This window comes from Hypomesus nipponensis, chromosome 19 (genome assembly GCF_054491055.1).
Source record: "Hypomesus nipponensis isolate SF chromosome 19, ASM5449105v1, whole genome shotgun sequence".
Lineage (NCBI taxonomy): Eukaryota > Metazoa > Chordata > Actinopteri > Osmeriformes > Osmeridae > Hypomesus > Hypomesus nipponensis.
Genome location: NC_140379.1, coordinates 20,684,516 through 20,707,821, shown reverse-complemented (window position 1 = coordinate 20,707,821; position 23,306 = coordinate 20,684,516). Strand labels below are relative to the sequence as shown.

The 23,306-nt window shown below is 56.6% G+C and overlaps 21 non-coding genes and 2 pseudogenes across 21 annotated transcripts; all 23 read right to left on the bottom strand.

Annotated features, from left to right (window-relative positions):
* Positions 1-161: 161 nt before the first annotated feature.
* Positions 162-352, bottom strand: LOC146250734 (U2 spliceosomal RNA). The gene has a single exon (XR_014734323.1). It is a non-coding gene; the product is annotated as a U2 spliceosomal RNA (small nuclear RNA).
* A 617-nt stretch (positions 353-969) lies between these two features.
* Positions 970-1,088, bottom strand: LOC146250733 (U5 spliceosomal RNA). The gene has a single exon (XR_014734281.1). It is a non-coding gene; the product is annotated as a U5 spliceosomal RNA (small nuclear RNA).
* Positions 1,089-1,659: 571 nt separating this feature from the next.
* Positions 1,660-1,850, bottom strand: LOC146250732 (U2 spliceosomal RNA). The gene has a single exon (XR_014734322.1). It is a non-coding gene; the product is annotated as a U2 spliceosomal RNA (small nuclear RNA).
* A 613-nt stretch (positions 1,851-2,463) lies between these two features.
* On the bottom strand, positions 2,464-2,582 carry LOC146250731 (U5 spliceosomal RNA). Its single transcript, XR_014734280.1, has one exon. It is a non-coding gene; the product is annotated as a U5 spliceosomal RNA (small nuclear RNA).
* Positions 2,583-3,159: 577 nt separating this feature from the next.
* On the bottom strand, positions 3,160-3,350 carry LOC146250730 (U2 spliceosomal RNA). Its single transcript, XR_014734321.1, has one exon. It is a non-coding gene; the product is annotated as a U2 spliceosomal RNA (small nuclear RNA).
* Positions 3,351-4,001: 651 nt separating this feature from the next.
* On the bottom strand, positions 4,002-4,120 carry LOC146250729 (U5 spliceosomal RNA). Its single transcript, XR_014734279.1, has one exon. It is a non-coding gene; the product is annotated as a U5 spliceosomal RNA (small nuclear RNA).
* A 573-nt stretch (positions 4,121-4,693) lies between these two features.
* Positions 4,694-4,870, bottom strand: LOC146250728 (U2 spliceosomal RNA; annotated as a pseudogene).
* Positions 4,871-11,144: 6,274 nt separating this feature from the next.
* Positions 11,145-11,275, bottom strand: LOC146250727 (U2 spliceosomal RNA; annotated as a pseudogene).
* A 605-nt stretch (positions 11,276-11,880) lies between these two features.
* On the bottom strand, positions 11,881-11,999 carry LOC146250726 (U5 spliceosomal RNA). Its single transcript, XR_014734278.1, has one exon. It is a non-coding gene; the product is annotated as a U5 spliceosomal RNA (small nuclear RNA).
* A 589-nt stretch (positions 12,000-12,588) lies between these two features.
* LOC146250725 (U2 spliceosomal RNA) lies at positions 12,589-12,779 on the bottom strand. Its single transcript, XR_014734320.1, has one exon. It is a non-coding gene; the product is annotated as a U2 spliceosomal RNA (small nuclear RNA).
* A 638-nt stretch (positions 12,780-13,417) lies between these two features.
* On the bottom strand, positions 13,418-13,536 carry LOC146250724 (U5 spliceosomal RNA). The gene has a single exon (XR_014734277.1). It is a non-coding gene; the product is annotated as a U5 spliceosomal RNA (small nuclear RNA).
* A 572-nt stretch (positions 13,537-14,108) lies between these two features.
* LOC146250723 (U2 spliceosomal RNA) lies at positions 14,109-14,299 on the bottom strand. Its single transcript, XR_014734319.1, has one exon. It is a non-coding gene; the product is annotated as a U2 spliceosomal RNA (small nuclear RNA).
* Positions 14,300-14,920: 621 nt separating this feature from the next.
* Positions 14,921-15,039, bottom strand: LOC146250722 (U5 spliceosomal RNA). The gene has a single exon (XR_014734276.1). It is a non-coding gene; the product is annotated as a U5 spliceosomal RNA (small nuclear RNA).
* A 597-nt stretch (positions 15,040-15,636) lies between these two features.
* LOC146250721 (U2 spliceosomal RNA) lies at positions 15,637-15,827 on the bottom strand. The gene has a single exon (XR_014734318.1). It is a non-coding gene; the product is annotated as a U2 spliceosomal RNA (small nuclear RNA).
* Positions 15,828-16,495: 668 nt separating this feature from the next.
* Positions 16,496-16,614, bottom strand: LOC146250720 (U5 spliceosomal RNA). Its single transcript, XR_014734275.1, has one exon. It is a non-coding gene; the product is annotated as a U5 spliceosomal RNA (small nuclear RNA).
* Positions 16,615-17,192: 578 nt separating this feature from the next.
* On the bottom strand, positions 17,193-17,383 carry LOC146250719 (U2 spliceosomal RNA). The gene has a single exon (XR_014734316.1). It is a non-coding gene; the product is annotated as a U2 spliceosomal RNA (small nuclear RNA).
* A 639-nt stretch (positions 17,384-18,022) lies between these two features.
* LOC146250718 (U5 spliceosomal RNA) lies at positions 18,023-18,141 on the bottom strand. The gene has a single exon (XR_014734274.1). It is a non-coding gene; the product is annotated as a U5 spliceosomal RNA (small nuclear RNA).
* Positions 18,142-18,730: 589 nt separating this feature from the next.
* On the bottom strand, positions 18,731-18,921 carry LOC146250717 (U2 spliceosomal RNA). The gene has a single exon (XR_014734315.1). It is a non-coding gene; the product is annotated as a U2 spliceosomal RNA (small nuclear RNA).
* A 656-nt stretch (positions 18,922-19,577) lies between these two features.
* Positions 19,578-19,696, bottom strand: LOC146250716 (U5 spliceosomal RNA). The gene has a single exon (XR_014734273.1). It is a non-coding gene; the product is annotated as a U5 spliceosomal RNA (small nuclear RNA).
* A 593-nt stretch (positions 19,697-20,289) lies between these two features.
* On the bottom strand, positions 20,290-20,480 carry LOC146250715 (U2 spliceosomal RNA). Its single transcript, XR_014734314.1, has one exon. It is a non-coding gene; the product is annotated as a U2 spliceosomal RNA (small nuclear RNA).
* A 639-nt stretch (positions 20,481-21,119) lies between these two features.
* On the bottom strand, positions 21,120-21,238 carry LOC146250714 (U5 spliceosomal RNA). Its single transcript, XR_014734272.1, has one exon. It is a non-coding gene; the product is annotated as a U5 spliceosomal RNA (small nuclear RNA).
* A 591-nt stretch (positions 21,239-21,829) lies between these two features.
* LOC146250713 (U2 spliceosomal RNA) lies at positions 21,830-22,020 on the bottom strand. Its single transcript, XR_014734313.1, has one exon. It is a non-coding gene; the product is annotated as a U2 spliceosomal RNA (small nuclear RNA).
* A 656-nt stretch (positions 22,021-22,676) lies between these two features.
* Positions 22,677-22,795, bottom strand: LOC146250712 (U5 spliceosomal RNA). The gene has a single exon (XR_014734270.1). It is a non-coding gene; the product is annotated as a U5 spliceosomal RNA (small nuclear RNA).
* Between the last annotated feature and the right edge of the window lie 511 nt (positions 22,796-23,306).

Sequence of the window (23,306 nt, the reverse complement as noted above, 5' to 3'; positions counted from 1 at the left end):
GCCGCCGCCGCCGCCGGCGCCGCGCGTCAAACCCCTTTTTTCACCTCATCGCCACAAAAACCCAAGCCCCAACCCCAAAAACCCCAGCCCCAACCCCAAAAACCCCAGCCCCAACCCCAATCGCTCCCTCCCTCGTTTTTTTCTCCCTTTGACACGCTTAGAAAGAGTGCACCCTTCCCGGAGGCGCTGCAATACCGGGGCGATGCGCGGAGCGGACGGAGCGAGCCCCTGTTCCGACTCCCTGTGGCAAAAATCCGTTTAATATGTTGTCCTCGCATGGAGGACGTATCAGATATTAAACTGATAAGAACAGATACTACACTTGATCTTAGCCAAAAGGCCGAGAAGCGATGACCCGCACTGCTCCGCGCCCCCCGCGCGCGGGGCCTCCGTGCGCCGGCCGGGACGTTTGGGCGCCGGCCCCTCTGGCGACCGCCGGACCGAGAACGGCCCCGACGACGGAAGCCAAAAGGAAACGCCGACGCCGCAGAGGAAGAAGAAGAAGAGGCGGCGGCGGCGGCGGCGGGGACCGAGAAGACGGCAGCTAAAAGCAAAGGCCAAGCGGGCCACGGAAGAAGAAGCAGGGACCAAGAGGAAGCAGGGACCAAGAGGAAGCAGGGACCAAGAGGAAGCAGGGACCAAGAGGAAGCAGGGACCAAGAGGAAGCAGGGACCAAGAGGAAGCAGGGACCAAGAGGAAGCAGGGACCAAGAGGAAGCAGGGACCAAGAGGAAGCAGGGACCAAGAGGAAGCAGGGACCAAGAGGAAGCAGGGACCAAGAGGCCCAGCGGGCCACGGAAGGAGCAGGGACCAAAAGGCCAAGGGATGGGGATTAAGCAGAGGAAAAAGGAAGACAAAAAGACCTGCACGCACGCACGCACGCACGCACCCACCCACCCACCCACCCACCCACCCACCCACCCAACGCTAACCTTACCCTGCTTTTTTTCCTCACAAATCCATCAGGCTCTGCCCTCCCTCGGGCAAAGCCGACCAAAAATACCACGTCCCGCTCGTCGGCGCTCCCCTCCACGGAAGTCTTTAGTAAAAGGCGAAAGGCTTGTGCGTGCTGAAGGGGAGCCAGAGTGACCGTTTTTTTGAAACCGCCCAAACGGCCCGCTCCCGACCCCTCCGTTGGCCCTGGCTCGCTCGTCCGCGGCGGCGTCCTTCCTTTCCGGGAAAAGGCGTGGAAACGCCACCGGCCGCAAAGGGGCTTTCACTCTCTCTCTCTTTCACTCTCTCTCTCTTTCACTCTCTCTCTTTCACTCTCTCTCTTTCACTCTCTCTCTCTTTCACTCTCTCTCTCTCTCTTTCACTCTCTCTCTCTTTCACTCACTCACTCACTCACTCACTCACTCACTCACTCACTCACTCACTCACTCACTCACTGTCTCCCCCATTCCAAGTCACTCACCTCACTTCAGGTTTTTTTTTTTTTTTTTTTTTTATATCTAAAAGGGCGGGAAAACGCCGCCGGCCGACGGGGCTCCGCCGCCGCCGCCGCCGCCGCCGCCGGCGCCGCGCGTCAAACCCCTTTTTTCACCTCATCGCCACAAAAACCCAAGCCCCAACCCCAAAAACCCCAGCCCCAACCCCAAAAACCCCAGCCCCAACCCCAATCGCTCCCTCCCTCGTTTTTTTCTCCCTTTGACACGCTTAGAAAGAGTGCACCCTTCCCGGAGGCGCTGCAATACCGGGGCGATGCGCGGAGCGGACGGAGCGAGCCCCTGTTCCGACTCCCTGTGGCAAAAATCCGTTTAATATGTTGTCCTCGCATGGAGGACGTATCAGATATTAAACTGATAAGAACAGATACTACACTTGATCTTAGCCAAAAGGCCGAGAAGCGATGACCCGCACTGCTCCGCGCCCCCCGCGCGCGGGGCCTCCGTGCGCCGGCCGGGACGTTTGGGCGCCGGCCCCTCTGGCGACCGCCGGACCGAGAACGGCCCCGACGACGGAAGCCAAAAGGAAACGCCGACGCCGCAGAGGAAGAAGAAGAAGAGGCGGCGGCGGCGGCGGCGGGGACCGAGAAGACGGCAGCTAAAAGCAAAGGCCAAGCGGGCCACGGAAGAAGAAGCAGGGACCAAGAGGAAGCAGGGACCAAGAGGAAGCAGGGACCAAGAGGAAGCAGGGACCAAGAGGAAGCAGGGACCAAGAGGAAGCAGGGACCAAGAGGAAGCAGGGACCAAGAGGAAGCAGGGACCAAGAGGAAGCAGGGACCAAGAGGAAGCAGGGACCAAGAGGAAGCAGGGACCAAGAGGAAGCAGGGACCAAGAGGCCCAGCGGGCCACGGAAGGAGCAGGGACCAAAAGGCCAAGGGATGGGGATTAAGCAGAGGAAAAAGGAAGACAAAAAGACCTGCACGCACGCACGCACGCACGCACCCACCCACCCACCCACCCACCCACCCACCCAACGCTAACCTTACCCTGCTTTTTTTCCTCACAAATCCATCAGGCTCTGCCCTCCCTCGGGCAAAGCCGACCAAAAATACCACGTCCCGCTCGTCGGCGCTCCCCTCCACGGAAGTCTTTAGTAAAAGGCGAAAGGCTTGTGCGTGCTGAAGGGGAGCCAGAGTGACCGTTTTTTTGAAACCGCCCAAACGGCCCGCTCCCGACCCCTCCGTTGGCCCTGGCTCGCTCGTCCGCGGCGGCGTCCTTCCTTTCCGGGAAAAGGCGTGGAAACGCCACCGGCCGCAAAGGGGCTTTCACTCTCTCTCTCTTTCACTCTCTCTCTCTTTCACTCTCTCTCTTTCACTCTCTCTCTTTCACTCTCTCTCTCTTTCACTCTCTCTCTCTCTCTTTCACTCTCTCTCTCTTTCACTCACTCACTCACTCACTCACTCACTCACTCACTCACTCACTCACTCACTCACTCACTCACTCACTGTCTCCCCCATTCCAAGTCACTCACCTCACTTCAGGTTTTTTTTTTTTTTTTTTTTATATCTAAAAGGGCGGGAAAACGCCGCCGGCCGACGGGGCTCCGCCGCCGCCGCCGCCGCCGCCGCCGGCGCCGCGCGTCAAACCCCTTTTTTCACCTCATCGCCACAAAAACCCAAGCCCCAACCCCAAAAACCCCAGCCCCAACCCCAAAAACCCCAGCCCCAACCCCAATCGCTCCCTCCCTCGTTTTTTTCTCCCTTTGACACGCTTAGAAAGAGTGCACCCTTCCCGGAGGCGCTGCAATACCGGGGCGATGCGCGGAGCGGACGGAGCGAGCCCCTGTTCCGACTCCCTGTGGCAAAAATCCGTTTAATATGTTGTCCTCGCATGGAGGACGTATCAGATATTAAACTGATAAGAACAGATACTACACTTGATCTTAGCCAAAAGGCCGAGAAGCGATGACCCGCACTGCTCCGCGCCCCCCGCGCGCGGGGCCTCCGTGCGCCGGCCGGGACGTTTGGGCGCCGGCCCCTCTGGCGACCGCCGGACCGAGAACGGCCCCGACGACGGAAGCCAAAAGGAAACGCCGACGCCGCAGAGGAAGAAGAAGAAGAGGCGGCGGCGGCGGCGGCGGGGACCGAGAAGACGGCAGCTAAAAGCAAAGGCCAAGCGGGCCACGGAAGAAGAAGCAGGGACCAAGAGGAAGCAGGGACCAAGAGGAAGCAGGGACCAAGAGGAAGCAGGGACCAAGAGGAAGCAGGGACCAAGAGGAAGCAGGGACCAAGAGGAAGCAGGGACCAAGAGGAAGCAGGGACCAAGAGGAAGCAGGGACCAAGAGGAAGCAGGGACCAAGAGGAAGCAGGGACCAAGAGGAAGCAGGGACCAAGAGGAAGCAGGGACCAAGAGGAAGCAGGGACCAAGAGGCCCAGCGGGCCACGGAAGGAGCAGGGACCAAAAGGCCAAGGGATGGGGATTAAGCAGAGGAAAAAGGAAGACAAAAAGACCTGCACGCACGCACGCACGCACGCACCCACCCACCCACCCACCCACCCACCCACCCACCCAACGCTAACCTTACCCTGCTTTTTTTCCTCACAAATCCATCAGGCTCTGCCCTCCCTCGGGCAAAGCCGACCAAAAATACCACGTCCCGCTCGTCGGCGCTCCCCTCCACGGAAGTCTTTAGTAAAAGGCGAAAGGCTTGTGCGTGCTGAAGGGGAGCCAGAGTGACCGTTTTTTTGAAACCGCCCAAACGGCCCGCTCCCGACCCCTCCGTTGGCCCTGGCTCGCTCGTCCGCGGCGGCGTCCTTCCTTTCCGGGAAAAGGCGTGGAAACGCCACCGGCCGCAAAGGGGCTTTCACTCTCTCTCTCTTTCACTCTCTCTCTCTTTCACTCTCTCTCTTTCACTCTCTCTCTTTCACTCTCTCTCTCTTTCACTCTCTCTCTCTCTCTTTCACTCTCTCTCTCTTTCACTCACTCACTCACTCACTCACTCACTCACTCACTCACTCACTCACTCACTCACTCACTCACTGTCTCCCCCATTCCAAGTCACTCACCTCACTTCAGGTTTTTTTTTTTTTTTTTTTTATATCTAAAAGGGCGGGAAAACGCCGCCGGCCGACGGGGCTCCGCCGCCGCCGCCGCCGCCGCCGCCGGCGCCGCGCGTCAAACCCCTTTTTTCACCTCATCGCCACAAAAACCCAAGCCCCAACCCCAAAAACCCCAGCCCCAACCCCAAAAACCCCAGCCCCAACCCCAATCGCTCCCTCCCTCGTTTTTTTCTCCCTTTGACACGCTTAGAAAGAGTGCACCCTTCCCGGAGGCGCTGCAATACCGGGGCGATGCGCGGAGCGGACGGAGCGAGCCCCTGTTCCGACTCCCTGTGGCAAAAATCCGTTTAATATGTTGTCCTCGCATGGAGGACGTATCAGATATTAAACTGATAAGAACAGATTTTTTTCTTTTGAAAGAATTTATTGATCATTTGCAGCAAGACAGAGCGTTAAAAACACATTTCAAAATTTTAGCATTTACCAATTAGCATGTCTTAAAACACTTTAAAAGGCATACATTTGGATAAAAGACACATGTGCTCGATCAAATTTTAAAAGTATGTATGTTAAAAGACAATACTTAAAACAAGACAATACTTTAAAACACAGTGTTATAAAAGCCATAAAAAGTGTCACATCAATACGGGGTTAAGACATGTTTGAGAAATGTGTGTAAAAGTTTTAAAAGTCTCTGTTGTGCAATGATAGGGGGGCTCGGAGTCCATGAACGGGGCCGATTCCTCCCGCTCCACCGAACCGGTCACCGCTCCGTTTCACCTCTGGGGCCCAGCGGAGATCCTCGACCACGGCAGCCATTCCGGCGCAGTCAGGCCGCGGCCGCCCGGACCACTTCACGTGGGTGGGGGCCCCTTCCGAATGGCGCGTGGGACGTACCACCCTAGGGTCCCTGTAGCCAGCATCGCCACTGCCTGGGTGGCCGTCTCCACGCGCTTCCCCACCAGCAGGTTTCTGGAGGTCCAAAGTGCCTCCTTGTAGCATGTCAGGGTGAGCCAGAGCTGGCGGAATTGTCCCGATGGTATGGGTCTCTGACTCACCCCGTAGAGCACCAGCTGTGCTGTTAGGACCTCCCCTGCCGGCAGGCTCGGGGTTATCAGGGGCCCCGCTTGGATCCACAGGTCCCGGGCGGCCCTGCACTCCCAGAGCAGGTGCCGCACGGTCTCGTCTCCGCCACAACTCGGCCGTGGGCACCTCGATGTTCGTCCCATGCCCCGGGAGTGCATGACGGCTCTGACCGGGAGGATCTCATGGGCCACCATCCAGTTGAGGTCGCGGTGCCGGTTCAGCAGAGCAGGATGGGCCACGTTGCGCCAAACCGTGGAGGGCTCGCCTAGCGCGAGCCCGCGCACTGGACTCACGGGCTCCCCTTCCTGCACAACAGAGAGAATAAAACGGTGATTAGTTAAAACTCGCTCTGTCTGCTGTTCAAGATTAAAATCTTTCAAAAACTTCTTTAAAACTGAGTAGGCCGGTGGGAGGTCGAAGGCCACCGGCACTCTCAGGTCGATGGGGAGGAGCCTCAGTGCTCGCAGGTACCCGCCCATCCAGAATTTTACCAGCAGGCCCGTCTTGGTGTCCTTGCTCGCCAGGCCCACGTGGAGGGCGGTGTACCTGCTTGTTAGAAATAAAGCAAAGTTGGGGAGGCTCCTCCCCCCATTAAAAAGGCTGCGCTTCATGACCTCTCTTTTCAGCCTTTCCCACTTGGACTTCCAAACGAAATAAAAGACCAAGCGGTCCAAGGCTAAAAGCACTTTTCTTGGGGGGATAAAAACAGCTGAAACCAATAAGAACAGGGGTAAAATCACAGTTTTTATGATTAAAATGCGTCCTTCGATGGTCAAGTCGCGTAGTCCCCAGAAAGCCAGTCGTTGCCTAGTCTTCCCCAGTAGACCACCCCAGTTCCCGCTGCCTAGCCCTAACCGGTCGAATTTAACCCCTAGAACCCTCAAGTCTGTTTGTGTGGTGAGTGGCAGTCCTGTCAAGTCCTGTGTGCGCCAGGGGCCGTGAAACTGGGCCTCTGTCTTGTTTCTGTTCAGTTTGGCCCCTGACGCCAGTCCGAACCAGTCAGTCCTGTCCAGAGTCCTGTCGATGGAGGGTCGGTCGGTGCATAAAACATTGACGTCGTCCATATATAAAACGCATGTGGCTGAGAGTCCCCCGCTCCCCGGGACTCCCAGCCCAGTGATCCGTTGGTCCCTTCTCAACACCTGCGCCAAGGGTTCGATGCAGGAGACAAAGAGAAGGGGAGATAACGGACAACCCTGACGGACGCCGCAGTGGACATTGACTGCGTTTGTGAGTTTCCCGTTAACCATAAATCTACTGTGTATACCCCTATACAACAGGCCCACCCACGCTATAAACCTGTCCGGATAGCCCATTTTTTTCAGTACCTGAAACAGGTACTGGTGCGAGACCCGATCAAAAGCTTTTTCAAAATCTAAGTTAAGTACTGCTAAACGAATGTTTCTGTCTCTCGCAAGACAGATGGCGTCTCTAATCAGTACGAGGCTGTCGGTGATCTTCCTTCCCGGGATGGCGCAGGTTTGATCCGGGTGGATCACTGAGCCTAAAACCGTGGACATCCTGTTGGCTAAAAGTTTACTAAAAAGTTTCAAATCAAAATTTAAAAGCGTGATGGGTCTCCAGTTCTTCAGGTCGGTCCTGTCGTCTTTTTTATGGAGTAATGACACTATCCCTACTCTGAAACTGTCCGGAAGTCTGTCGAGGTCCTCTAGGTCTTTAAAAACAGTCAGGAGGTCGTGTGCTAAAATGTCCCAAAAGGTCAGGTAAAACTCCAGAGGCAGCCCATCTGCCCCCGGAGACTTCCCTCCCTTAAAACCCTTAACACACCTGTTTAATTCTTCAATGTTAAAATCCTCCTCTAGTTGGCCCGTGTTTTCGACTGTTTTCTCTAAAAACCCTAAAACCTCTTTCGTTCGCTCCCTTAAAATGTCTTTTTCCCCAAACAGTTCCCCATAAAAAGTCTCTACTACTTTTAAAATGTCATCTGTTTCCTCCATTATTTCTCCTTCCTTGTTTTTAAGTTTTGACATAGTCCCACTCCTGCTTAAAATTTTCTTAAAAAAGTACCTAGTGCACTTTTCTCCTTCTTCCAGATCCCTTTCCTTGCTCCTTAAAATGATCCCCTTGCTTTTTTCCAACGATAAAATAGTCATTTCTTGCTTTACCTCTTTAATCTCGTAGTTAAAATCAATGCCCTGGTTTCTTAAAATAAAATATCTTTCCAAACGTTTCTGCAGTCCCACCATGCGCCTATCTGCTTTCTTTTTCCTGGCTCTCCCTAACTGACTAAAAAAGGCTTTGGTCCTACCCTTCACCATCTCCCACCACTGTGCTCTGGTGTCAAAACAGTCCTGGAGGGTCTGCCAGTCCCTGAACTGCTCCCTGTACTGCCTCGCGGCCTCCTCATCCTCCAACAGGGAGCAGTTCAGTTTCCACAGACCCTTCCCTACAGTCACACCCGAGGATAGTGAAAGGGTGCAGGACAGCATAGAGTGGTCCGAGAAGAAAACCGGGGTCAATCTAGCATCGGTTGGGGGGGCGTCCCGGGTAAAACAGTAGTCAATGCGAGAGGCTTTGGTGCCGTCATCACTGAACCAGGTGAGGCCCTCCTCTCTGGGATGCAAGGTCTTGAAACAGTCAGTCAGTCTAAAATCCCTAACAGTACTGTTTAAAAGAGTCGATGCCTTGTCTACCTTAAAATCAACCCCTGCACCTCTCCTGTCAGCCCTAGTTAAAACACTGTTAAAATCCCCTGCTAAAATCAGGGGAGCCCTACCTAGCAGGTGGGACTGCAGGTCTTCTAAAAGCGTAAAACGTTCATGCTTATCACTAAAACCATACACATTGATTACTTTAAAATCCTTCCCTAAAAAGGTCAAATTTAGTAAAAGCACCCGTCCATTTCTAAAAGCAGTGCACCCCTTCACCAACACATGTGGATTCCTTATTAAAACCGCCACTCCGTCGTTTTTATTCTCATTGGAGCCGCTCCAGTAGGAGGGCCCGTGGCTCCACATTTGTTCCCACTTAAAATAGGAGTTTTTAAAAGGCAGTCCACATTCCTGTAATAAAAACACATCGCTTTTCACAGTACTTAAAAATGTTAAAACGGACTGCGCCCTAAAAGTGGTTGTGATACATCTGACATTTATGGTGCTAAAAGTGAGCGCCATTAGAAGGGTAAAAGGGGTTAAAAGGACGTGCATAAGACTAAAAACGTGGGGGGGATCTTACAAAGAGTAAAACAATAAAACAATAAAACAAGTGTTAAGAACATAAAACTATGCTTACCTCCTCACTCTTCATCTCTTTCTTCTTCTTGGAGGGGCGTTTGGGGAGGCCTGAGCTCTCCTTGGGGGTGGATGCCGTGATGTTCATCGTTAAAAAGGCCACTTGGTTAGGAGAGCTGGAAGGAAATACCCTAGGAGAGGAATCTGACTCTCCAGAGCTCACTTCCGGCCTCCCCTTTTTACTGGCTGGATCGATGTCAGCGGACAGATCTCTATCTCGTTTGCCAAGTAAAAGCTGCCCACACTGCATAGACTCTTCGCTGGCCGCCGAGTCACTGGTGCTGGGAGAGGAGCTGGAGGCTCCTGTCTCCTCAGAGCTCCCAGCCTCCTCTCCCCCGCCCTCTCTCGCTTCCTCGTGCTCGGCGGCCACCTGATTAAAAGGGGTAAAAACAGGGTCCGCCACCACTTCCTCCGCCACTCCCACTTCCTCCGCCTCCTTTTCCGTCTCTCCCTCCGCCCTCTTTTCCTCGGGTCTCTCCTTTGCCACCTCAGGTTCTGCGGGCGCCCTGCTCGCCCGGACCTTGTTGGCGAAGGACTGAGGACAGTCTCTGAACAGGTGGGAGAGCTCGCCGCACAAGTTGCAAGCCCTCCCATTGGGGCACTCCGCGAAGACGTGCCCAATCTCCCGACACTTGCCGCACACCACCTCCTGGCACGCCTCCGCGAGGTGCCCCTGCTTCATGCACTTTCTGCATAACTTTGGCTGTCCCACGTAGTGCACGAAGCCCCTGTTCTCCCCCAACACTATGATTGAGGGTAACTGCCTCAGTCCTTCAAAACCTGTCGAATCTGGAACCTGCTGGATGGGCACCCGCCAAGCTCCGTTCCATATGCCATCCAGATCCTTCACTCTAACTGGAACCCCTTTAACTGTGCAGTACCTTTTCAACCAGACACAGATATCCTCGGGGTTCACAGTCTCATTAAACATCCTGACAATCACCACTTTCAAGGTGTTGTCAGTCAGTTTTTCCACGCGAAACGTTTGGGTCACTTGATCTTTGCTTACTTCGAAACGTGTCCAGAATTCCTTCAGCCCCGCAGCCACGCTGAAACTGACATCGAAGCCCTGCCCGGCAGGCAAGGCCACGATGCAGTTCAGGTCGGCCGGGGTGAACCTGAGCAGTCTCTGCAGCACCTTCCTGGAGAAGTCCAGCCTGGACATCTCCACCTTCACTCCTCCCACCACCTTGAACATGAAACGGACACTGTTGTGCCTCCTCATGCCAGCACGAGCGGCCGACATTTTGGAGGCACAAACAACACTCAACAAAGGTCAATACACTTAGGGGGGGGGGGTGACACAGCGAGAGGTAACGGGGGGGGGGGGGGGCACACCAACACAACAGGGTAGGGGAAGACACAAACACAGGTCAGGGGGGAGGGGGTAGGGTAGGGGGGGGGTAGGGCTAGGGAATGACTTACAGAACAAAAGTGAGGGGGTGACAAACAGCAACTGGACTATACACAAACCACCACCAAAAACACCTAAATGAAATTTCCAAAAATAAGGGGCTTAAGGGACCGGCTGGGGAAAATTAAACCAAAACACTTAACAAGGACTGAGGACAAACAAAGACCGAGTAACAATTAAATAAATCCAAAAAACAAAACAAAACAAAAAACAGCCACAAGATGGAGACAAACACTCACAAGACACGGAAAAACACTGACACCAACCAGACAGGACACACCTGCCACCAATCTAGGATTGGCGGCTAGGCTATGCCAACAACACTAACACTCACAAAGGACTAAAAACAAAATACACTTAAGACAACACTTAATAGGCCCAAAAAAGGGGGGGGGGGGGGACAAGAAAAAAAAGACCAAACAACACTTGACTAAACAAAAGCTAAATAAATAAACGGCCACAAGATGGAGACTCACACTCAACGGAAAAATACTGACAACACCTAACCAGACACACCTGCCACCAATCGAGCAATTGGTGGCTAGGCTACACCAAACACTACAAAACACAAGACTATAACACCAAAAACAACACTAAAGACAACAAAGTAGGCCCCAAATGGGGGGGGGACAGACAAAAACAGCTAACAAGCTACACAACCAAAAAGGGGGAACTAGACAGAAAACAGGCTAAAACACAGAACAAACACAATACAAGCACAAGACAAGGCCCACAGAGGGACCGGAAAAGTACTGGCCTTGGAGGCACTCACCTGGCCCAGCACTGGGCTGGGCCAGTGGAAGATGGAAATTTCCGGTGAGTGACTCCTCCTCCAGCACTGGCTCCGGCACCCGGCTGTGGACCTGTGAACAAAAGGGAGACAGAAATCTGGGTCAGTGAAAATGCAAATCAACACAAAAACACACAAAAATAATTGGACACCAACTGAAAAGGGGTAACGCCCACCGGCCGGTCGATCGCTCTCTAAACCAATTGAGTCACTGATATGAGCCAAAAGGCCGAGAAGCGATGATAAGAACAGATACTACACTTGATCTGAGCCAAAAGGCCGAGAAGCGATGACCCGCACTGCTCCGCGCCCCCCGCGCGCGGGGCCTCCGTGCGCCGGCCGGGACGTTTGGGCGCCGGCCACTCTGGCGACCGCCGGACCGAGAACGGCCCCGACGACGGAAGCCAAAAGGAAACGCCGACGCCGCAGAGGAAGAAGAAGAAGAGGCGGCGGCGGCGGCGGCGGGGACCGAGAAGACGGCAGCTAAAAGCAAAGGCCAAGCGGGCCACGGAAGAAGAAGCAGGGACCAAGAGGAAGCAGGGACCAAGAGGAAGCAGGGACCAAGAGGAAGCAGGGACCAAGAGGAAGCAGGGACCAAGAGGAAGCAGGGACCAAGAGGAAGCAGGGACCAAGAGGAAGCAGGGACCAAGAGGAAGCAGGGACCAAGAGGAAGCAGGGACCAAGAGGAAGCAGGGACCAAGAGGAAGCAGGGACCAAGAGGCCCAGCGGGCCACGGAAGGAGCAGGGACCAAAAGGCCAAGGGATGGGGATTAAGCAGAGGAAAAAGGAAGACAAAAAGACCTGCACGCACGCACGCACGCACGCACCCACCCACCCACCCACCCACCCAACGCTAACCTTACCCTGCTTTTTTTCCTCACAAATCCATCAGGCTCTGCCCTCCCTCGGGCAAAGCCGACCAAAAATACCACGTCCCGCTCGTCGGCGCTCCCCTCCACGGAAGTCTTTAGTAAAAGGCGAAAGGCTTGTGCGTGCTGAAGGGGAGCCAGAGTGACCGTTTTTTTGAAACCGCCCAAACGGCCCGCTCCCGACCCCTCCGTTGGCCCTGGCTCGCTCGTCCGCGGCGGCGTCCTTCCTTTCCGGGAAAAGGCGTGGAAACGCCACCGGCCGCAAAGGGGCTTTCACTCTCTCTCTCTTTCACTCTCTCTCTCTTTCACTCTCTCTCTTTCACTCTCTCTCTTTCACTCTCTCTCTCTTTCACTCTCTCTCTCTCTCTTTCACTCTCTCTCTCTTTCACTCACTCACTCACTCACTCACTCACTCACTCACTCACTCACTCACTCACTCACTCACTCACTCACTCACTCACTCACTGTCTCCCCCATTCCAAGTCACTCACCTCACTTCAGGTTTTTTTTTTTTTTTTTTTTATATCTAAAAGGGCGGGAAAACGCCGCCGGCCGACGGGGCTCCGCCGCCGCCGCCGCCGCCGCCGCCGGCGCCGCGCGTCAAACCCCTTTTTTCACCTCATCGCCACAAAAACCCAAGCCCCAACCCCAAAAACCCCAGCCCCAACCCCAAAAACCCCAGCCCCAACCCCAATCGCTCCCTCCCTCGTTTTTTTCTCCCTTTGACACGCTTAGAAAGAGTGCACCCTTCCCGGAGGCGCTGCAATACCGGGGCGATGCGCGGAGCGGACGGAGCGAGCCCCTGTTCCGACTCCCTGTGGCAAAAATCCGTTTAATATGTTGTCCTCGCATGGAGGACGTATCAGATATTAAACTGATAAGAACAGATACTACACTTGATCTTAGCCAAAAGGCCGAGAAGCGATGACCCGCACTGCTCCGCGCCCCCCGCGCGCGGGGCCTCCGTGCGCCGGCCGGGACGTTTGGGCGCCGGCCCCTCTGGCGACCGCCGGACCGAGAACGGCCCCGACGACGGAAGCCAAAAGGAAACGCCGACGCCGCAGAGGAAGAAGAAGAAGAGGCGGCGGCGGCGGCGGCGGGGACCGAGAAGACGGCAGCTAAAAGCAAAGGCCAAGCGGGCCACGGAAGAAGAAGCAGGGACCAAGAGGAAGCAGGGACCAAGAGGAAGCAGGGACCAAGAGGAAGCAGGGACCAAGAGGAAGCAGGGACCAAGAGGAAGCAGGGACCAAGAGGAAGCAGGGACCAAGAGGAAGCAGGGACCAAGAGGAAGCAGGGACCAAGAGGAAGCAGGGACCAAGAGGAAGCAGGGACCAAGAGGAAGCAGGGACCAAGAGGAAGCAGGGACCAAGAGGCCCAGCGGGCCACGGAAGGAGCAGGGACCAAAAGGCCAAGGGATGGGGATTAAGCAGAGGAAAAAGGAAGACAAAAAGACCTGCACGCACGCACGCACGCACGCACCCACCCACCCACCCACCCACCCACCCACCCACCCACCCAACGCTAACCTTACCCTGCTTTTTTTCCTCACAAATCCATCAGGCTCTGCCCTCCCTCGGGCAAAGCCGACCAAAAATACCACGTCCCGCTCGTCGGCGCTCCCCTCCACGGAAGTCTTTAGTAAAAGGCGAAAGGCTTGTGCGTGCTGAAGGGGAGCCAGAGTGACCGTTTTTTTGAAACCGCCCAAACGGCCCGCTCCCGACCCCTCCGTTGGCCCTGGCTCGCTCGTCCGCGGCGGCGTCCTTCCTTTCCGGGAAAAGGCGTGGAAACGCCACCGGCCGCAAAGGGGCTTTCACTCTCTCTCTCTTTCACTCTCTCTCTCTTTCACTCTCTCTCTTTCACTCTCTCTCTTTCACTCTCTCTCTCTTTCACTCTCTCTCTCTCTCTTTCACTCTCTCTCTCTTTCACTCACTCACTCACTCACTCACTCACTCACTCACTCACTCACTCACTCACTCACTCACTCACTGTCTCCCCCATTCCAAGTCACTCACCTCACTTCAGGTTTTTTTTTTTTTTTTTTTATATCTAAAAGGGCGGGAAAACGCCGCCGGCCGACGGGGCTCCGCCGCCGCCGCCGCCGCCGCCGCCGGCGCCGCGCGTCAAACCCCTTTTTTCACCTCATCGCCACAAAAACCCAAGCCCCAACCCCAAAAACCCCAGCCCCAACCCCAAAAACCCCAGCCCCAACCCCAATCGCTCCCTCCCTCGTTTTTTTCTCCCTTTGACACGCTTAGAAAGAGTGCACCCTTCCCGGAGGCGCTGCAATACCGGGGCGATGCGCGGAGCGGACGGAGCGAGCCCCTGTTCCGACTCCCTGTGGCAAAAATCCGTTTAATATGTTGTCCTCGCATGGAGGACGTATCAGATATTAAACTGATAAGAACAGATACTACACTTGATCTTAGCCAAAAGGCCGAGAAGCGATGACCCGCACTGCTCCGCGCCCCCCGCGCGCGGGGCCTCCGTGCGCCGGCCGGGACGTTTGGGCGCCGGCCCCTCTGGCGACCGCCGGACCGAGAACGGCCCCGACGACGGAAGCCAAAAGGAAACGCCGACGCCGCAGAGGAAGAAGAAGAAGAGGCGGCGGCGGCGGCGGCGGGGACCGAGAAGACGGCAGCTAAAAGCAAAGGCCAAGCGGGCCACGGAAGAAGAAGCAGGGACCAAGAGGAAGCAGGGACCAAGAGGAAGCAGGGACCAAGAGGAAGCAGGGACCAAGAGGAAGCAGGGACCAAGAGGAAGCAGGGACCAAGAGGAAGCAGGGACCAAGAGGAAGCAGGGACCAAGAGGAAGCAGGGACCAAGAGGAAGCAGGGACCAAGAGGAAGCAGGGACCAAGAGGAAGCAGGGACCAAGAGGCCCAGCGGGCCACGGAAGGAGCAGGGACCAAAAGGCCAAGGGATGGGGATTAAGCAGAGGAAAAAGGAAGACAAAAAGACCTGCACGCACGCACGCACGCACGCACCCACCCACCCACCCACCCACCCACCCACCCACCCACCCAACGCTAACCTTACCCTGCTTTTTTTCCTCACAAATCCATCAGGCTCTGCCCTCCCTCGGGCAAAGCCGACCAAAAATACCACGTCCCGCTCGTCGGCGCTCCCCTCCACGGAAGTCTTTAGTAAAAGGCGAAAGGCTTGTGCGTGCTGAAGGGGAGCCAGAGTGACCGTTTTTTTGAAACCGCCCAAACGGCCCGCTCCCGACCCCTCCGTTGGCCCTGGCTCGCTCGTCCGCGGCGGCGTCCTTCCTTTCCGGGAAAAGGCGTGGAAACGCCACCGGCCGCAAAGGGGCTTTCACTCTCTCTCTCTTTCACTCTCTCTCTCTTTCACTCTCTCTCTTTCACTCTCTCTCTTTCACTCTCTCTCTCTTTCACTCTCTCTCTCTCTCTTTCACTCTCTCTCTCTTTCACTCACTCACTCACTCACTCACTCACTCACTCACTCACTCACTCACTCACTCACTCACTCACTCACTCACTCACTCACTCACTCACTGTCTCCCCCATTCCAAGTCACTCACCTCACTTCAGGTTTTTTTTTTTTTTTTTTTTATATCTAAAAGGGCGGGAAAACGCCGCCGGCCGACGGGGCTCCGCCGCCGCCGCCGCCGCCGCCGCCGGCGCCGCGCGTCAAACCCCTTTTTTCACCTCATCGCCACAAAAACCCAAGCCCCAACCCCAAAAACCCCAGCCCCAACCCCAAAAACCCCAGCCCCAACCCCAATCGCTCCCTCCCTCGTTTTTTTCTCCCTTTGACACGCTTAGAAAGAGTGCACCCTTCCCGGAGGCGCTGCAATACCGGGGCGATGCGCGGAGCGGACGGAGCGAGCCCCTGTTCCGACTCCCTGTGGCAAAAATCCGTTTAATATGTTGTCCTCGCATGGAGGACGTATCAGATATTAAACTGATAAGAACAGATACTACACTTGATCTTAGCCAAAAGGCCGAGAAGCGATGACCCGCACTGCTCCGCGCCCCCCGCGCGCGGGGCCTCCGTGCGCCGGCCGGGACGTTTGGGCGCCGGCCCCTCTGGCGACCGCCGGACCGAGAACGGCCCCGACGACGGAAGCCAAAAGGAAACGCCGACGCCGCAGAGGAAGAAGAAGAAGAGGCGGCGGCGGCGGCGGCGGGGACCGAGAAGACGGCAGCTAAAAGCAAAGGCCAAGCGGGCCACGGAAGAAGAAGCAGGGACCAAGAGGAAGCAGGGACCAAGAGGAAGCAGGGACCAAGAGGAAGCAGGGACCAAGAGGAAGCAGGGACCAAGAGGAAGCAGGGACCAAGAGGAAGCAGGGACCAAGAGGAAGCAGGGACCAAGAGGAAGCAGGGACCAAGAGGAAGCAGGGACCAAGAGGAAGCAGGGACCAAGAGGAAGCAGGGACCAAGAGGAAGCAGGGACCAAGAGGAAGCAGGGACCAAGAGGAAGCAGGGACCAAGAGGCCCAGCGGGCCACGGAAGGAGCAGGGACCAAAAGGCCAAGGGATGGGGATTAAGCAGAGGAAAAAGGAAGACAAAAAGACCTGCACGCACGCACGCACGCACGCACCCACCCACCCACCCACCCACCCACCCACCCACCCAACGCTAACCTTACCCTGCTTTTTTTCCTCACAAATCCATCAGGCTCTGCCCTCCCTCGGGCAAAGCCGACCAAAAATACCACGTCCCGCTCGTCGGCGCTCCCCTCCACGGAAGTCTTTAGTAAAAGGCGAAAGGCTTGTGCGTGCTGAAGGGGAGCCAGAGTGACCGTTTTTTTGAAACCGCCCAAACGGCCCGCTCCCGACCCCTCCGTTGGCCCTGGCTCGCTCGTCCGCGGCGGCGTCCTTCCTTTCCGGGAAAAGGCGTGGAAACGCCACCGGCCGCAAAGGGGCTTTCACTCTCTCTCTCTTTCACTCTCTCTCTCTTTCACTCTCTCTCTTTCACTCTCTCTCTTTCACTCTCTCTCTCTTTCACTCTCTCTCTCTCTCTTTCACTCTCTCTCTCTTTCACTCACTCACTCACTCACTCACTCACTCACTCACTCACTCACTCACTCACTCACTCACTCACTGTCTCCCCCATTCCAAGTCACTCACCTCACTCCAGGGTTTTTTTTTTTTTTTTTTTTTTTTATATCTAAAAGGGCGGGAAAACGCCGCCGGCCGACGGGGCTCCGCCGCCTCCGCCGCCGCCGCCGCCGCCGCCGCGCGTCAAACCCCTTTTTTCACCTCATCGCCACAAAAACCCAAGCCCCAACCCCAAAAACCCCAGCCCCAACCCCAAAAACCCCAGCCCCAACCCCAATCGCTCACTCCCTCGTTTTTTTCTCCCTTTGACACGCTTAGAAAGAGTGCACCCTTCCCGGAGGCGCTGCAATACCGGGGCGATGCGCGGAGCGGACGGAGCGAGCCCCTGTTCCGACTCCCTGTGGCAAAAATCCGTTTAATATGTTGTCCTCGCATGGAGGACGTATCAGATATTAAACTGATAAGAACAGATACTACACTTGATCTTAGCCAAAAGGCCGAGAAGCGATGACCCGCACTGCTCCGCGCCCCCCGCGCGCGGGGCCTCCGTGCGCCGGCCGGGACGTTTGGGCGCCGGCCCCTCTGGCGACCGCCGGACCGAGAACGGCCCCGACGACGGAAGCCAAAAGGAAACGCCGACGCCGCAGAGGAAGAAGAAGAAGAGGCGGCGGCGGCGGCGGCGGGGACCGAGAAGACGGCAGCTAAAAGCAAAGGCCAAGCGGGCCACGGAAGAAGAAGCAGGGACCAAGAGGAAGCAGGGACCAAGAGGAAGCAGGGACCAAGAGGAAGCAGGGACCAAGAGGAAGCAGGGACCAAGAGGAAGCAGGGACCAAGAGGAAGCAGGGACCAAGAGGAAGCAGGGACCAAGAGGAAGCAGGGACCAAGAGGAAGCAGGGACCAAGAGGAAGCAGGGACCAAGAGGAAGCAGGGACCAAGAGGAAGCAGGGACCAAGAGGAAGCAGGGACCAAGAGGCCCAGCGGGCCACGGAAGGAGCAGGGACCAAAAGGCCAAGGGATGGGGATTAAGCAGAGGAAAAAGGAAGACAAAAAGACCTGCACGCACGCACGCACGCACGCACCCACCCACCCACCCACCCACCCAACGCTAACCTTACCCTGCTTTTTTTCCTCACAAATCCATCAGGCTCTGCCCTCCCTCGGGCAAAGCCGACCAAAAATACCACGTCCCGCTCGTCGGCGCTCCCCTCCACGGAAGTCTTTAGTAAAAGGCGAAAGGCTTGTGCGTGCTGAAGGGGAGCCAGAGTGACCGTTTTTTTGAAACCGCCCAAACGGCCCGCTCCCGACCCCTCCGTTGGCCCTGGCTCGCTCGTCCGCGGCGGCGTCCTTCCTTTCCGGGAAAAGGCGTGGAAACGCCACCGGCCGCAAAGGGGCTTTCACTCTCTCTCTCTTTCACTCTCTCTCTCTTTCACTCTCTCTCTTTCACTCTCTCTCTTTCACTCTCTCTCTCTTTCACTCTCTCTCTCTCTCTTTCACTCTCTCTCTCTTTCACTCACTCACTCACTCACTCACTCACTCACTCACTCACTCACTCACTCACTCACTCACTCACTCACTCACTCACTCACTGTCTCCCCCATTCCAAGTCACTCACCTCACTTCAGGTTTTTTTTTTTTTTTTTTTTATATCTAAAAGGGCGGGAAAACGCCGCCGGCCGACGGGGCTCCGCCGCCGCCGCCGCCGCCGCCGCCGGCGCCGCGCGTCAAACCCCTTTTTTCACCTCATCGCCACAAAAACCCAAGCCCCAACCCCAAAAACCCCAGCCCCAACCCCAAAAACCCCAGCCCCAACCCCAATCGCTCCCTCCCTCGTTTTTTTCTCCCTTTGACACGCTTAGAAAGAGTGCACCCTTCCCGGAGGCGCTGCAATACCGGGGCGATGCGCGGAGCGGACGGAGCGAGCCCCTGTTCCGACTCCCTGTGGCAAAAATCCGTTTAATATGTTGTCCTCGCATGGAGGACGTATCAGATATTAAACTGATAAGAACAGATACTACACTTGATCTTAGCCAAAAGGCCGAGAAGCGATGACCCGCACTGCTCCGCGCCCCCCGCGCGCGGGGCCTCCGTGCGCCGGCCGGGACGTTTGGGCGCCGGCCCCTCTGGCGACCGCCGGACCGAGAACGGCCCCGACGACGGAAGCCAAAAGGAAACGCCGACGCCGCAGAGGAAGAAGAAGAAGAGGCGGCGGCGGCGGCGGCGGGGACCGAGAAGACGGCAGCTAAAAGCAAAGGCCAAGCGGGCCACGGAAGAAGAAGCAGGGACCAAGAGGAAGCAGGGACCAAGAGGAAGCAGGGACCAAGAGGAAGCAGGGACCAAGAGGAAGCAGGGACCAAGAGGAAGCAGGGACCAAGAGGAAGCAGGGACCAAGAGGAAGCAGGGACCAAGAGGAAGCAGGGACCAAGAGGAAGCAGGGACCAAGAGGAAGCAGGGACCAAGAGGAAGCAGGGACCAAGAGGAAGCAGGGACCAAGAGGAAGCAGGGACCAAGAGGAAGCAGGGACCAAGAGGCCCAGCGGGCCACGGAAGGAGCAGGGACCAAAAGGCCAAGGGATGGGGATTAAGCAGAGGAAAAAGGAAGACAAAAAGACCTGCACGCACGCACGCACGCACGCACCCACCCACCCACCCACCCACCCAACGCTAACCTTACCCTGCTTTTTTTCCTCACAAATCCATCAGGCTCTGCCCTCCCTCGGGCAAAGCCGACCAAAAATACCACGTCCCGCTCGTCGGCGCTCCCCTCCACGGAAGTCTTTAGTAAAAGGCGAAAGGCTTGTGCGTGCTGAAGGGGAGCCAGAGTGACCGTTTTTTTGAAACCGCCCAAACGGCCCGCTCCCGACCCCTCCGTTGGCCCTGGCTCGCTCGTCCGCGGCGGCGTCCTTCCTTTCCGGGAAAAGGCGTGGAAACGCCACCGGCCGCAAAGGGGCTTTCACTCTCTCTCTCTTTCACTCTCTCTCTCTTTCACTCTCTCTCTTTCACTCTCTCTCTTTCACTCTCTCTCTCTTTCACTCTCTCTCTCTCTCTTTCACTCTCTCTCTCTTTCACTCACTCACTCACTCACTCACTCACTCACTCACTCACTCACTCACTCACTCACTCACTCACTCACTCACTCACTCACTCACTGTCTCCCCCATTCCAAGTCACTCACCTCACTTCAGGTTTTTTTTTTTTTTTTTTTTATATCTAAAAGGGCGGGAAAACGCCGCCGGCCGACGGGGCTCCGCCGCCGCCGCCGCCGCCGCCGCCGGCGCCGCGCGTCAAACCCCTTTTTTCACCTCATCGCCACAAAAACCCAAGCCCCAACCCCAAAAACCCCAGCCCCAACCCCAAAAACCCCAGCCCCAACCCCAATCGCTCCCTCCCTCGTTTTTTTCTCCCTTTGACACGCTTAGAAAGAGTGCACCCTTCCCGGAGGCGCTGCAATACCGGGGCGATGCGCGGAGCGGACGGAGCGAGCCCCTGTTCCGACTCCCTGTGGCAAAAATCCGTTTAATATGTTGTCCTCGCATGGAGGACGTATCAGATATTAAACTGATAAGAACAGATACTACACTTGATCTTAGCCAAAAGGCCGAGAAGCGATGACCCGCACTGCTCCGCGCCCCCCGCGCGCGGGGCCTCCGTGCGCCGGCCGGGACGTTTGGGCGCCGGCCCCTCTGGCGACCGCCGGACCGAGAACGGCCCCGACGACGGAAGCCAAAAGGAAACGCCGACGCCGCAGAGGAAGAAGAAGAAGAGGCGGCGGCGGCGGCGGCGGGGACCGAGAAGACGGCAGCTAAAAGCAAAGGCCAAGCGGGCCACGGAAGAAGAAGCAGGGACCAAGAGGAAGCAGGGACCAAGAGGAAGCAGGGACCAAGAGGAAGCAGGGACCAAGAGGAAGCAGGGACCAAGAGGAAGCAGGGACCAAGAGGAAGCAGGGACCAAGAGGAAGCAGGGACCAAGAGGAAGCAGGGACCAAGAGGAAGCAGGGACCAAGAGGAAGCAGGGACCAAGAGGAAGCAGGGACCAAGAGGAAGCAGGGACCAAGAGGAAGCAGGGACCAAGAGGCCCAGCGGGCCACGGAAGGAGCAGGGACCAAAAGGCCAAGGGATGGGGATTAAGCAGAGGAAAAAGGAAGACAAAAAGACCTGCACGCACGCACGCACGCACGCACCCACCCACCCACCCACCCACCCAACGCTAACCTTACCCTGCTTTTTTTCCTCACAAATCCATCAGGCTCTGCCCTCCCTCGGGCAAAGCCGACCAAAAATACCACGTCCCGCTCGTCGGCGCTCCCCTCCACGGAAGTCTTTAGTAAAAGGCGAAAGGCTTGTGCGTGCTGAAGGGGAGCCAGAGTGACCGTTTTTTTGAAACCGCCCAAACGGCCCGCTCCCGACCCCTCCGTTGGCCCTGGCTCGCTCGTCCGCGGCGGCGTCCTTCCTTTCCGGGAAAAGGCGTGGAAACGCCACCGGCCGCAAAGGGGCTTTCACTCTCTCTCTCTTTCACTCTCTCTCTCTTTCACTCTCTCTCTTTCACTCTCTCTCTTTCACTCTCTCTCTCTTTCACTCTCTCTCTCTCTCTTTCACTCTCTCTCTCTTTCACTCACTCACTCACTCACTCACTCACTCACTCACTCACTCACTCACTCACTCACTCACTCACTCACTCACTCACTCACTGTCTCCCCCATTCCAAGTCACTCACCTCACTTCAGGTTTTTTTTTTTTTTTTTTTTTTATATCTAAAAGGGCGGGAAAACGCCGCCGGCCGACGGGGCTCCGCCGCCGCCGCCGCCGCCGCCGCCGGCGCCGCGCGTCAAACCCCTTTTTTCACCTCATCGCCACAAAAACCCAAGCCCCAACCCCAAAAACCCCAGCCCCAACCCCAAAAACCCCAGCCCCAACCCCAATCGCTCCCTCCCTCGTTTTTTTCTCCCTTTGACACGCTTAGAAAGAGTGCACCCTTCCCGGAGGCGCTGCAATACCGGGGCGATGCGCGGAGCGGACGGAGCGAGCCCCTGTTCCGACTCCCTGTGGCAAAAATCCGTTTAATATGTTGTCCTCGCATGGAGGACGTATCAGATATTAAACTGATAAGAACAGATACTACACTTGATCTTAGCCAAAAGGCCGAGAAGCGATGACCCGCACTGCTCCGCGCCCCCCGCGCGCGGGGCCTCCGTGCGCCGGCCGGGACGTTTGGGCGCCGGCCCCTCTGGCGACCGCCGGACCGAGAACGGCCCCGACGACGGAAGCCAAAAGGAAACGCCGACGCCGCAGAGGAAGAAGAAGAAGAGGCGGCGGCGGCGGCGGCGGGGACCGAGAAGACGGCAGCTAAAAGCAAAGGCCAAGCGGGCCACGGAAGAAGAAGCAGGGACCAAGAGGAAGCAGGGACCAAGAGGAAGCAGGGACCAAGAGGAAGCAGGGACCAAGAGGAAGCAGGGACCAAGAGGAAGCAGGGACCAAGAGGAAGCAGGGACCAAGAGGAAGCAGGGACCAAGAGGAAGCAGGGACCAAGAGGAAGCAGGGACCAAGAGGAAGCAGGGACCAAGAGGAAGCAGGGACCAAGAGGAAGCAGGGACCAAGAGGAAGCAGGGACCAAGAGGAAGCAGGGACCAAGAGGCCCAGCGGGCCACGGAAGGAGCAGGGACCAAAAGGCCAAGGGATGGGGATTAAGCAGAGGAAAAAGGAAGACAAAAAGACCTGCACGCACGCACGCACGCACGCACCCACCCACCCACCCACCCACCCAACGCTAACCTTACCCTGCTTTTTTTCCTCACAAATCCATCAGGCTCTGCCCTCCCTCGGGCAAAGCCGACCAAAAATACCACGTCCCGCTCGTCGGCGCTCCCCTCCACGGAAGTCTTTAGTAAAAGGCGAAAGGCTTGTGCGTGCTGAAGGGGAGCCAGAGTGACCGTTTTTTTGAAACCGCCCAAACGGCCCGCTCCCGACCCCTCCGTTGGCCCTGGCTCGCTCGTCCGCGGCGGCGTCCTTCCTTTCCGGGAAAAGGCGTGGAAACGCCACCGGCCGCAAAGGGGCTTTCACTCTCTCTCTCTTTCACTCTCTCTCTCTTTCACTCTCTCTCTTTCACTCTCTCTCTTTCACTCTCTCTCTCTTTCACTCTCTCTCTCTCTCTTTCACTCTCTCTCTCTTTCACTCACTCACTCACTCACTCACTCACTCACTCACTCACTCACTCACTCACTCACTCACTCACTCACTCACTCACTCACTCACTGTCTCCCCCATTCCAAGTCACTCACCTCACTTCAGGTTTTTTTTTTTTTTTTTATATCTAAAAGGGCGGGAAAACGCCGCCGGCCGACGGGGCTCCGCCGCCGCCGCCGCCGCCGCCGCCGGCGCCGCGCGTCAAACCCCTTTTTTCACCTCATCGCCACAAAAACCCAAGCCCCAACCCCAAAAAC